Here is a 14,035-nt window from a genome sequence, read left to right on the forward strand (position 1 = left end):
ACAAATGGCCAAATAGGACAACTCTAAGTCATTGCGCTGAACAGTTGTCTGCCCAGAGCTAAATAAAGTAATGCAGCCGTGGTGTAGTTCGTTTATAGTAGATTTTAACCTCGGGTAAAGATTCAAAAATATGGAACACCTGCAGCATTGGATATATTAAAGAAATTCATATTAATGCTACATAAAATATGCAGTGCATAGACATTCATAAAGCAATGAATAAAGCAACATAAAACAGAATGTCCTTAGGGTCCCCATAAGGTAGCTGAACCACTCTTAAGTGTATTTGACAGTTTTGTTAATGAGCCTGGGGTGAAGTTTTTCTAGGCGTTCACATTATAGAGATGCTCTCTGATTGCCATCCTAGCGATATTCTACAGCGCATACATGCATAAACGTATACTTAATAAATCTATTGTAGCATAAATGTGGTGTTATTTACACTCAACTTCATCAGTGCTATTTAAAGGACATTAGAACAGCGTTACACCCACGCAACTTGTGTCCAACGCTCATGTGTCCAAGTCTGTACATTCTCAGCATAATAGTCAATGTTTGGTCACATCTTACAATACTTGCTGTTATAATGGGGATGGTTTGCAGGTACTGGTTCTCTATATTGTTATTGTCACTGATAGTCCATTACACTGCATTGCATACTGTAGGTCACTTACTCATACACAGGGGAACATTACAGTTACAGTGGCAATACAACTGAGCTATGCTGGAATATTTGTGTCAAACAATGAACATGAACAAATGTTTTCATGAGCCTGAGGTAAGTGCGGGGGGGTCCAGTGTCCAGTGAGACAAAGCCAAATACATCCGTAACTCAAGCAACTGTTGTGTGTGTGCTTTGCTGTGTGAGTCTGTGTGTCAAATCATATAAGAATATAATGAGTGTGCAGATAATAATTTGTTAATAAAGGCCTATTGTACCTGTAACAAATCTGTACAATTAAGATCGATTTAATATAAATAATTGAGAAATGGAATTTGTAATACAATTATATTGCAGATTTCTTTTGTATAATTCACAACATGATTTTCACATGTTCCACTGCGTTGTTGTGTCTTTTCTATATCAGATGCTTTATGTCATTATATGTGCCATCGAAAGCCAGGCTGGTTTTCCCAACATGCAACATAACCTTTCCATCCTTAAGTAACATTAATGTTCTCAAGAATAGTGAACACAATTGTTTATTTTTCCATTTACAATATTGTAATTTTTTCTCCCACCTATTTTGATTGTTTTTCTTAATGATGGAGACTTTTCCTTCAACTGAATGAGAATGTCTTTATTGAAAGATAAGGTTGCTTAATATAGGATTTTTGTCAGGACAATGTCATAAACTGTCTTGTTGCCAAGATCATCTTTCCCCCGACTGACTTGCAGGACAAATGGTCTAAGCTGAAGGGGAACTGGTTCATATATTTGTTTAACTATAATAAACCTTGGATTAACAGCAGAAACAAACATGGTGGATGCTTATCATCCATGTCCAGGGTCCAAAAAAAGAATCCAGCCATTGTAAAGGATGCATAGTACTCCACTCATCAATCTCACATGAGAATAGTAGCTTCCATAACATTTGTACACCAGCTCACTTTTAAACTAAATATATATTTGTGACATTTAACAATTTAACAGAGTGTAACTTAGGGAACCACTGGGTAATGTCACGTGTCCGAAATCTGGTCAGTGTTTTGTACTTTGTCATGTTGTAAACATACAGAGCTGACCCTGGACATGAACCCTGTTTGTTTGTTATTGGAATCAGGTGTGTGTGTGTGTGTGTGTGTGTGTGTGTGTGTGTGTGTGTGTGTGTGTGTGTGTGTGTGTGTGTGTGTGTGTGTGTGTGTGTGTGGGGGGGGGTGTAGAAGATGACATTAAGGGCACATCTTCTGTCTAATATGATGTAAATAAAGAACACCAAGTATCTTTAATAAGGAAGAAAGACTGTGGCTTTTACTGTCTTTACACACTTTACACTTTTGACTGATTAATGTTTGACTGGATGCATTTTATTATGTGATAAATTAGCATTAACATCTCCTTTTTTTTTTCCTTTTCTCATTAAACAGTTTTATTTTGTACATATTTGTCAAGTGTAGTTGGGTCACACTGATACTGAAACACTAGGGCTAGTTTTCAAGAAGACAGATTGAAACTATCCTAGTCCTTCATCAGCAGTCAACATCATAGTTGTCTGGACCAGGCAATGTTTTCTCTTGTATTATGTGGTCCAGGATAGTCTCACTCGCTTCAAACTCTTGCGTCTGGTTTTCAGGAGCTCTTGTTTCTCAACTTCAACTAGTTGCATTTATCAGGTAGGAAACTAGAAAAAGCATAACTATAGGCCAACTGTAAATCAGTTTGAGATTGTGTTAAAACTTCATAAGTGTGCTTTTTTACTTTCTGGGAGTTCATGCACACTAAACCTGAAATAATAACAACCCTTTGTCCACTTGGTTTGATACAATTGTAAATACAACATTTAGGAATCGTTATCTTTGAATTTGTTTTAAGCAAGCTTGTTGGCAAAGAGTTGCTCATTAATCCATTAAGTTAGTATCATCAGTTATTAGGAAAAATTCTTCTCGCTAAAGTCAAAATAAGTCCAAAAGTAATTCTTCATTCATCTCCACACTTATTTTCCACTAACTCCGGAGAGAAACCTCTAGCTTCACAGCTGCTAATTGCTCCACTTTGTTCATCTCTATAGACAGAGACTTTGTCTGTCTGTAGAGGTGAACAAAGGGCATTTTGGTGTTGAGCAGTGTGGTGTTGTAAAGGGACTTTCACCGTAACAACAGCTCTCTGCTGGTGGAAAACAACGCTATAAGAGCAGTGAGAGTGAAACCAGAACAGTCAAATTGTGAACTAAAGCTCGGACCACCTGAATAATTGCTTTTTTGTTATTTGTCCCAGCTTTCGATAAACTTCAGCACTGTTCTGTCTGTGCTCGCTCTCATTACTGACAACTAATACAGGTGGGAAGTCATTAATGTTATTAACTTTTCTAAACTGTAAAACACTGATGTACTGTATGTTTAAATAAGGAGATGTTAGCCAACCAGTCTGACTGTTGAGTGAGCCTTTTCAAATTGTGTGGATAATTCTCAGCCTGTATGCAATATGCAATGGACAATTGGTTGCCATGTAAACTAGGGTAACCCGCAGACTTTACTTTGCTGCCTCCTGTTATTTTTGTTATTCTTGTGCAACTTCTTTTTACAAATCCTCTCAGAGGGTGCACATTATTGGTAAATTAGTGTGTCAGTCAGGAACCACTTAGATAAAAAGCCTGCAAAGTTTTTCAATGGAGTTGAAAAACGTACAGTCCCCTGTATTCTCGCACTACGCCGACTTCTCTGTTCAGTTCAATGTTCTCCTCTAACCCTCCAGCCCTCCACCCGTCCCTTCCTCCCTTTATCTTTTATCCCCTCTGTATATGCAAATACGTCTCCATTACTCTAATTGGCTCTGGGAGGTTTGAATATTTCACGTGGACCATCTTCACTGCACAGACGAGAGACTATGGACTATGTGGCATAACATCGCGCAAGCTAACGTGCTAATGGAAGTCACACACACACACACACACACACACACACACACACACACACACACACACACACACACACACACACACACACACACACACACACACACACACACACACACACACACACACACACACACACACACACACACACACACACACACACACACACACACACACACACACACTGAGGTATGGTTGAATGAACAAAGGTCATGTAATTTACACACTTTGCTTGTCATATTAGCCAAATGAAGCAGGGCAGAGTTATGGGGTGCTGACAGTTTTACAGCTTGACAGGGAGTTATGAGGTTAGTGAGGGGCTAAGGTGTGTGTACTGTATGTAGACCACTCTGCATCATAATGAATAATGCACCCAATATTCATGGTTGCATATGTAGAGGAGAATCTCTGTTATATATGAGTGTATGAAGGCTTTGTTGAAGAACATCGAGTTAGTTTCCTTTGCTACTTGACCTCTTCAAACAATGCTACTGTGAATTTATTCTGTGTCGTCTGAGTTGAACAACATTACGTTTTTTAACAAAAGAAACAAACCCAATGTGGATGGCATTTTAACAGCTGTTGTAGGAGCTAAACTAAGGCTTTAAGCCAATTAGGTACTGCTTTGTTGACCTAACTGATGCACGCTTTAGCTTGTCAGGTGAATACAACTCTGAATTGTTTCCAATGGAACACTTATTTAACATTTATTTTCCATTAATGTCCATTAAACATGCATCAGACTCAACCACCGTACAAATGACACTTCCCAAACTTAGCCAAACTTTACCTCAGCCTATGCTTGTGTATGCCTGGGTATGTGTGTGGTCAGTAACAGTTTAGCCTTCCAGCGAAACCCTAGTGAGCGAACATTGGTTCCTACTTTTATATTCAGAGAGCTTATTGACTACAGTTGTCATGGAATATTTGATGAGGTGATTATGATTTAATCTGTAGCGCTTTTAGGACTTCTCGTCCAGCTTGGTTAAAAGCTCCAGAAAAGGATTACATTGCATTTTCTGCACTAGAGGGGCACTGTAGAGTAGAATTATTCCAAACGTAATTGAGAATGCAGTTTAGTTCTGTGGGAACGCAATTTTTAGGAGACACGGTTGAATTATTCACAAGTCTCAAACTTCCTTGTCAAACCCAAAAGAAGCCCAGACCCCAGACCCATGCAGAACTGAAGAACTCATAAATGAAAACATTCAAAGGTTTCGAATATCTGTGACGTCTCGGGCTTCAGCGACCTTCATCAGATTACAGTAATATGGATCTGTTGGCTGTAAACATGTAGATGAAGATTTATGAAGGAAGGATTGACCTTCATCTTCCTCATGGTTCTTGTTAGATGATTAACTGTCAGACACTCTCTGTACAGGGCGTGTCTGCTCACGCCCTTTAGACCACCTTGCCAGTCTTGCCATGTGTTTGTCCGTGTGTTTAGTTTAGTAGGGGGGTGTGTTCCTCCATAATGAATCTTAGACTGCCTTCTCACTCGTTTTCCTCTTCCGTCATGTCCTCTCCCTCCACCTTCTTCTCATCCATCACTTTTTACATGTATCTCTCTGGTTCCCTCAACTCTTTCACATCACTCTCTCTTACTCTTTTTTCCAAGGCAGCTAAGTTCCTTTCTAATCAGCTCGCTCGTAAATGTCTGTTGTTTCACTGTCTTTATGACACGCCTTCTTCTGAATGCCAGTAACATTTTAATAATCTGAAGTCAGACCATGGCTTATTTACTGAAATAGTATCTCTTTATTTACCCAAAATTCGCATTCAAGAACTGCTGCTCTTCAACAGATTTACGACACTGTATTAAGTTGAAAGTATGACATTATTCAAATCTAAAAATATATTTTTTAAATTCATGTGGAGATCCTAAGGTTTCCAAACATGCCAGATATGCCTAAAAAGATACAGAAATCTAGAAGATTATTATTCAAAGTAATGATGCAGCTATAAATCATTGAGTAAACATCACAAAGCTTCAATGACTATTTGGAACAACCTGAATTACAGAATATAAATAACACCACAGTGTGGAATAAGATTATTTTAACAACGCTAAGTCCTCAATTGTAAACAGCATGTTCAAGTTGCAGAATCAGAAACATTGAAAGAGACAGACGGAAACCTCACACAGCTTTATCCCCAAACCAGAAGTAATCCGCGTGTCCTGCATCGCCCTGATATTTTCCACCAGGGTCGCCAGAGTGGAAAAGCGATGAGCGAGATTGGGGATTAGTGTTGACCCATGCAAATTAAAAGATCATAGAGGCAACCTCACAAGGCCGTGTGCGTTGGAAGCCCTTTGCTTGAATCTGCATGTGTTTTTGTGTATTCACAGTGTGTGTGTGTGTGTGTGTGTGTGTGTGTGCGTGCGTGCGTGCGTGCGTGCGTGCGTGCGTGTGTGTATGTGTGTGTGTGTGAGTGTGACAGCTTGTGACCACCCATAATACTTCCATGTCCCTTCAACATGTGCATTTTCACTCTTCTGCATGCATTTATGTGGATATTTAATTTGCACTAATCCTTGTAGGATGATGGAAATGATGAGAGTGGTCACAAAGCGTTTTTTGTGACCTGGATCATAAATGTATGTTTCATAGAAATCTCAGCTGTGAACCATATGTTAAATCCTAGTTCATCTTTGAGATCTGCGTATACAGCCTGTGTTTTAGCAGCGTATTTACAGGACACAGGATTATTACTGTGGAAAACCATCAGCATGAATTGTGCAGCCCATCTTATCTCAGCTCCACGAAGCATTTCAGCATCTTTCACCACCCAATGCTAGGTTCTGGTATCAGACTTTGTCACATTTAGACAAAGCAAGACTACAGTAACTCCAAAAATAATCATTATACATTTTATATAATAAGGTTTTCAGAATATTACATTTAATTTGACAAATTAATGTAAAAGGAATCATACAGTAGTTTTTCTCCCTGTATCTATTTTTTAAGCTAAGCTAAGCTAACTGGCTGCTGGCTGTATAGTCTCAATGTCACAGTCAGTTCGATTTGATCTAAAAAGAGTGAAAAACTAATGAAAGTATGATCGTGTGGATTATAACCATTATAACCAAACAGTACACAGTGACAGATATCAAACCCATCATCTGGGCACTCGCGGTGCGGCAGCAGAGCCCCATGAAGGAGGTAAATAGGTTGTGACAGCACATTACAAAGCCTCTCGGTCGTGTGTTTTAAATGACGGCGAAGGACACGCAACACAGAGACAGATTTGTGTTCAGGGTTGCTCTATAATCCCGATGCAATGAGTGAACGCAGGTACAGGTGCATGCTGTAGCTAAGAAGGATGTTCAGACGGTTTTAAACACTCTGCTGGCTAAATGTGAAGCTGTGAGTCCAGGACCGGACTGGGACGATAAGTCAGGCCGTGAATTATACACCCAGCCAGGCCACTACCAGTTTGCTTTTGTGCCATTTTCCTGGATTTATTTGTCAATATTTACAGCGTTGCTGCCCATAGTGATAGCCCTAAACTTTAAATCTACTACCCCGGAATAAACATATGGACATGGGTTACTGTTTTTAGAAAAAAGTGCAAATCTATTTAGGAACCTATCCATGTGAACATATTTTAAGTGGAGGTGGACCTCAAATCCTCTAGGGGGGTCCGGGGGCATGCTCCCCCGGTAAGATTTTTTTTTTAAATGTTGGACTTAAATGCATCAATCTGGTGCATTTTGAGGGGGAAATAAAGAGAGACTAAACCCATATGAAACAGAACTGTATACATTTAAATAATCATAAGAACATTGCCATAACCAATAACATACCATATCCAATATGAAAAAACATTGAAACTTGTTTATTTATTTGTTTGTGGTTCATTTATAGTTGTGAGTGTGTCTGTGCTCCTGAACCAGCCTCACCCGTCTCCCCCCTGCTCCTCTCCCTCCTCTCCCCCCTCTCCTGTCTCTCTCTTCTCCCCCCTGCTCCTCTTTGAGGCGGCAGCAAAGACTAGTTTTAGCTCTCAACAAGTTTTTTAAGTGTATCTTACCTTTTTTCCCCCTAGTTAACATTTTTGTATCTATTATTCATGCATTTTACTAATCACTCCCCCGTCAAATGGAAATATGTGTTTACATAAAACCGTTTGAGACCCACTGAGAACTTAGACTAAGTTAACTATCTAAACACAGTCCTTTACCTCACCTGAGCTGTAGTTATCAGTCTCTCACAGAGACCAATCGAGGGCAGTAGTGTATGATCTGTATGAAAGTGGCCATGTCGGCAGGCCACATCACGTAGACAGCCAGTCACCCTCTGTGAGGCAGAGTCAGACCCACATTTGCGCAGCGTTGCGTTCACAATACATACATAAAAAAAAAAAGATTCCTCAGGCCAGCAGGCCACTTAACAGGCCAGGCCATCGGGGAACCTCCCGGTCCTCCCGATGGCCAGTCCGGGCCTGGTCTCGTTGGTAAAAAGCGAAAGGTGATGAAGTGACGTTTCTGTTGGTCAAAAGTTGCATATATTCTCAGTTTTGAGCGTAAGCTAAAGGAAAAACACGTGAAGCAATTTATTATTAATGTTTAGCTAACGTTAGCTAATCGTTTTACCCATAAAACCATAGTGTGTCGAACAGAGCAAGTGGTTTGTTTTATTGCAATACTTTAAGTGACATTAAGCAACACTTTATTGGGTGGAAGATGAATTAATGCAACACAAAGGAGAAGCGAAAGAGGATTTACGGCCTGCGAGTCAATCACTTTAACAAGGTCTCATACTTTTTATAAGAAAGTGTCACTCATTGTTCACTTAGTGTCCTTAGCAACAGATAAAAGACTGCTCCTCCTGGGCTCAGGTGACAGTGATAAGACAGGTATTAATAACTTGTGAAGACGGATGTTTTTAATGTGGCTCGGATACAAAATAGTGTGGATTTAAGAGATTTCTACGCTGCCGTCCGCCGGGAGAAGATAGTCAGGGAGGATTGTCAAGGCATTAGTGAGGTATCAGTAGCCAAACACACACTTTCTTTCTCTCCATCGCCGTCTTTCTGTAGGATTAGCGGTAATATCTACCATGGAGACGTGGCCGATGCAATCCCAGCCACATCACACAGGCTTACAGGGGGACAACACGCACTAAGAGAGGGGGGATTAGGCGCCAAAACCCAGCTAAATTGTGCACATACATACATGTTGTTGTGGATGCAATTGTGTGAGACAGAATGAGGGGGATGAAACTCAAGGGGGCTGGAGAAGAGGGGAAGGTGAAGTGCTTCATTGTGGAGTTTGAACACCGAACGGAAGCGTTGTACACACTGATTCTCACACACACTCACTCACTCACTCACTCACTCACTCACTCACTCACTCACTCACACACACACACACACACACACACACACACACACACACACACACACACACACACACACACACACACACACACACACACTCACACACACACACACACACACACACACACACACAGGTAGGGATTTTAGGACAGAACCAAAACTTGACTTCTCCTGTCTTTAGTCATTCTCTTTTCTGCTTCTCCCACATTCTCCGTCACTCTCCCTTCTTCCTTTCCTTTGTCACAATGGCCTATAGATGCTATTCATTTCTCAGCGTGGTGTAGGAGGGCGCAGTGCACCCAGAGCGGTGCTTCAGCCAGATCAGTGTCTGATTCCACGCAGCAGCAGCAGCAGCAATTCGGCTTGTTTTATTCCTCACTACTTCACGGTTTCTGTGCACTGCTCAAGTATCTGTTACGCTGATGACATCCTGAGTATCAACACGGGAACATAAAGAAAACAAGGAGGTCTTTTGGATTCAAAACCACAAGTAGATAACACGTTGATTCATGATTAAGATTCTGAATAGGCGTGGCTGATTTGCTTGTGTGTCAGAAATGGCTCTGGGAGAAAGAAACAACCGGATGAGTCACTCCATGGAGAGTGCAGTGATGGAGGTTTTGTGTCTGTAATACTGCAGAACCATCCCAGTCAGTGTGCACGGTGATTCTGACTAGCTCTCAGTGCTATTTCACGCCTGGGAAAGAATCAGGCAGAAGGCTCCTTTGTCTCCAATACAAGGAAATATATATTTAACGTTAACACAGAAAGCAATGTGTGTTTGGTAAATGGTTTCTATGTTGTCACAATGCTTTTTGGAAATACATCGTATACCGTTGGAAAGCCTGTTTTCTTACCTTTCCAATGGCAGAGGACATTTGTCTGCTGCTCATCCCACAAATGCTTGTTCCACACAATTGTGGTGCCATTGGAAAGGTAAGAAAACAGGCTTTCCAACGGTATAAGATGTATTGCCAAAAAGCACTGTTACAACATAGGAATCATCTACCAAACACACATTACCTTACTTTTTGTGTTAAGTAAATACACTGAACAAAAATATAAACGCAACACTTTTGTTTTTGCTCCCATTTTTCATGAGATGAACTCAAAGATCTAAAACTTTTCTATATACACAAAATAACCATTTCTCTCAAATATTGTTCATCTTTGAGTTCATCTCATGAAAAATGGGAGCAAAAACAAAAGTGTTGCGNCCTGCCCGACTTGTGAAGCGACCTTGGGTTTCGTGAAAGGCGCTATATAAATGTTATGTATTATTATTATTATTATTATCGCACATGACCAATGAGGGCACGAGATAAGTTTGTGCACAGATGGAAGGCTGACAGGCAGGTAGGCCATCCAGTTACTTTAGCCGGGCCGGCTCAGATGATTGGTCGTGCTTTTTACAGCGCCACGGCTTCCACAGATGATATATTTTTATGGATTTTTTGTCAAAGCACTTCATATATTCATTGCTATCGGGATGTTAAGAGCATTCCATTGAATATAACAAAAAGTGTATCTCGAGCCGGTTTCTCAAACTTACCTACCCCACCTTTTAATAAGGCCCTGAATCGGAGTCAAGGTGAAACTGTTCTTTGTCTTTTCGAGTAGTTGACTCAGTTGCCGCGTTGTTGCAAAGATGAGTCGACTAGCTTTTTGAAAAAGTAATTCAAGGCTTCTCTATTCACGTCTGCACACAAAGGAGTGCAGCCGCTCCTTATTTTCTCGCAGCAATTCATCAGAGAAGAAAGTGAATTTGTGACAAACACTTTATAAGGCAACATAAGGCATGTAGATTATCCTGCTTTGTAGTCATGATGGATTATGTGCGCTGGAATGTAATGTAATTGTTAGTTTTTTGTTGTAGACCGACAGAGGTATGGTTTCACTGCACCCTTTAATTAGTAGGCCTAGATATTAAGTATTTGACACTGTAACATGAATAAAGTGGTGTATCTATGGTGCACTTCTTTTGAAAATCTGCTTTTCTCTTGGCTCGATGATTGTAAAAAAGCCTTTTAGTTCAGAGTACCTCCTAACAGAGGAATCCGGTTCAGCTGCAGCTTTTGTCCCCGAGGTGCTCGACAGCCAGAAGCAATTAAACCTCGGCGAGGTTATGGATGACTCAAAGTCCCTGTGAGGTGGGGGCCCGAAAAGTGAAACTAAATTAAACAAGGGGAACAGTGTAGCTCCGCTGTCATTCTGCAGATTCTGAGGAAAACTCTCGGGATTTCCCCGCCATCTGGAAAAGTAACGAAGAATCCCAACGGTGTTTTACAACATCATGTAATCAGGTGAAAACACCTGAAAGATTATGAAAACCTACAGATGTGGACAGTTTCTCATAATTACATTTCAGTGATGGATATGGACAATGATGGGAAACGGTCTCCACCCATAAAAGCAACAAGAGAAACCTCAAGTGAAACATTCCTCCGTCCCAAAACCCTCCAACAATGCCTGAGCTGCAAACTCACTCCCCCCAAGCCACAAAGAAGACATTTTGATGTGTTTCTTATGAAAATGCTGACTTAATATTACATGAGGGCTTCTTTTGGCTGCCACACATGTGCAGGATTGTCTTCAAGAATGTGGCGAATGTTGCATGAAACCGACAGGAAGTAAGAAAAGCAGGACCAATAATGGACGTCTGCTACTGTGTTGGTTAACCTGAGTGTTCAAAAAGCAGTTTACTGAAGTCACATTTCTGGATTTCTGGCGACTGAACTCATTTCATTTCCAGCACTTATCTCCTGTTTCCAATTGCAGCTGCCAGTATGTGAAATTGCCTCGCGCTGCTTTAATGTGAGACACTCAAAGGCGTCCCTTTGGAGGTTTCTTAATGGTCCCATTACGTAAAAAAATGCCTCTTTGTGTTGTTGCATTGTTTGTTTCCTGGGTGTGTTTTGCTGAGTGTTGGTTTATGTATTAAAATGCACTCCTCTCCTTTAAAGGATCAATGGTTTTCTAAGCTAACAAGCAGATGTAGTAAAAAGGAAAGGAAAGGAGAGAAGTTGAAGGAAATCCACTTGAAATTCAAATTTGCTGTGACTTTGACTTCATGCAAAACTTTCTAAAGCTGAGAATAATGTGTCTGTTGTTGCATGAGCATAACAGTTTTGTTGTTCCAGTCCGGATGTCAAGGCTTTTATTCTGAAGAGTTGGCAGTCGACGTGTTCACATAACACACCAAACGTTTAACTGCATTAATAAATGACTTTTCAAGATCATTTTCTGCTTAACCCTCCGGTATCACTGCGGACGCTTTTGTCCATATGGGTCATTTTTCACTTTTCATTTTGCAATAACTTTGGTTGTGTTGGTGCAAATGGCCTGAGTTTTTGTAACAAGGATTTATTTTGGAATTCCAATGTCAATTTTTCAAATCGGTCTTTAATTCACCGTGTAACAAATCGACTACGCACATTCAAGACAAAAACGTCCACTGCAAAAGACTTTCATAAAAACATTTGATTAAAAGGTTTTTTTCACAACTTTTTTGGGTTCAAACTTTAAAGCAACTTCCGCCCTAATCAAAAATACCAAGAATGTAATCATATTCAGGATTTTAACCCTTTAAATGCCATTTTGAAAACATGAAACCGCTGTTTTTTGTTCATGATGAAAACAGAGACAATTAGTTATTTCCCATGTAACACATATCTGGGGAATGGCTCAGTCAAAGATTAGCAACAAAATAGAACTACAACTACATTATTAACCAAAACGATGACACTAAAAACATTTACCAAGGACTATCTTTCTCTCTACTATACTATATGCTGCGTGCACAAAATACACCTCGGAGGAATGTCTCCCAAAACACCAAAAAGCAGCACCTCAGCATTATTAATAATGGATCAAAGACAGCATGTAGCCCCCGCAGTCATCTGCTCCTCATTGATCCATGTGAAGCATTCGCTGCACAGGGACCCCTGGAACATGACCTTGAGGATTTGATTTAAAAGAAAGCATCATATATCACATTCATTATTGATCCTTTTAAGTCCACTGAATATCGGAGGGTCGTGACATGCCCTGCAATGCATTACATTAAAACACACAAAAGCTGCAGGACTGCTTTGGATTCTTTGATTTCTTTCCAGAAATGTGAATAGCCTACAATACAGTCTGTATGTGTTTTCTCTACCCTCTTCACCTGAAAGCTCCACCATTGCATTACGTTTGTTACATTTTGAAAAGACGTTTGGCTTCCAATTATTTCCGGCTTCGTTATTTAGAGTCTATTCTGTCTTTCATTATCATTTGCTTGTTTTAATAAGTGAAATTGAATGTATTTTCAAGTAAGAAATCAATATATATGTTGTGTTTTAGTTCAGATGTGGCCAAGCAATTCATCTTAAGCAACCTCCCCCCCAACAAAATGCATAGGCTAGCCTACTCTATGTTATTAAAATGTTCCCAAATGTGAAATGACGTTATTTGATGTGAGTGTTCAGATTGATTTAGCCTCTGATTTGTATGAAACTCAAAGCAAAGCCAAGCTGTTATCTAAATGGATATTAGATTCATCTGAAGTATTGTATGACACACACACACACACACACACACACACACACACACACACACACACACACGGAGGAATCGATACCATCTCCTGTCTCCGATTTGACCGCATCCTGCCGAGACTCGTCTTATCTTTTATCGTAGCTTATGATCAATATTTCATTACGTATCTATTGTCTATAATAACATCTTCATTAAATTATAATCTGAAGAGCATTAGCACTTATAGATCACAATCCTGATGACATTTATTGCACCGCACAATGTTAAATCCGCCTCTGGAAGTGATGTAAGATGAATTAAAAAGTGGGTAAGCTGATAAATAATGCACGTAACAAAAAGTCTCTACTAAAATATTGAAAGTGTATTTGCCTCGATCTCTTTGTCTTCTAATGTGCCGTTAAACTTTCAAAAACAAGCGCTCCTTCTCTCACATGCAAGCTAATGTTTGATTTATCCACCCAGTGTATCTCATTGATCAGGTGTGCTTTTCCCCACAGGTGCAAAGGGGGGAAATAAGGAAGAGGGGATTGTTTGGAAGAGGGGATTTGTTTGTTTTGAGACAGACGAGGAAAGAGAGAGGCCTG

This window comes from Notothenia coriiceps, unplaced genomic scaffold (genome assembly GCF_000735185.1).
Source record: "Notothenia coriiceps isolate Sejong01 unplaced genomic scaffold, NC01 NC01_scaffold00009193, whole genome shotgun sequence".
NCBI lineage: Eukaryota > Metazoa > Chordata > Actinopteri > Perciformes > Nototheniidae > Notothenia > Notothenia coriiceps.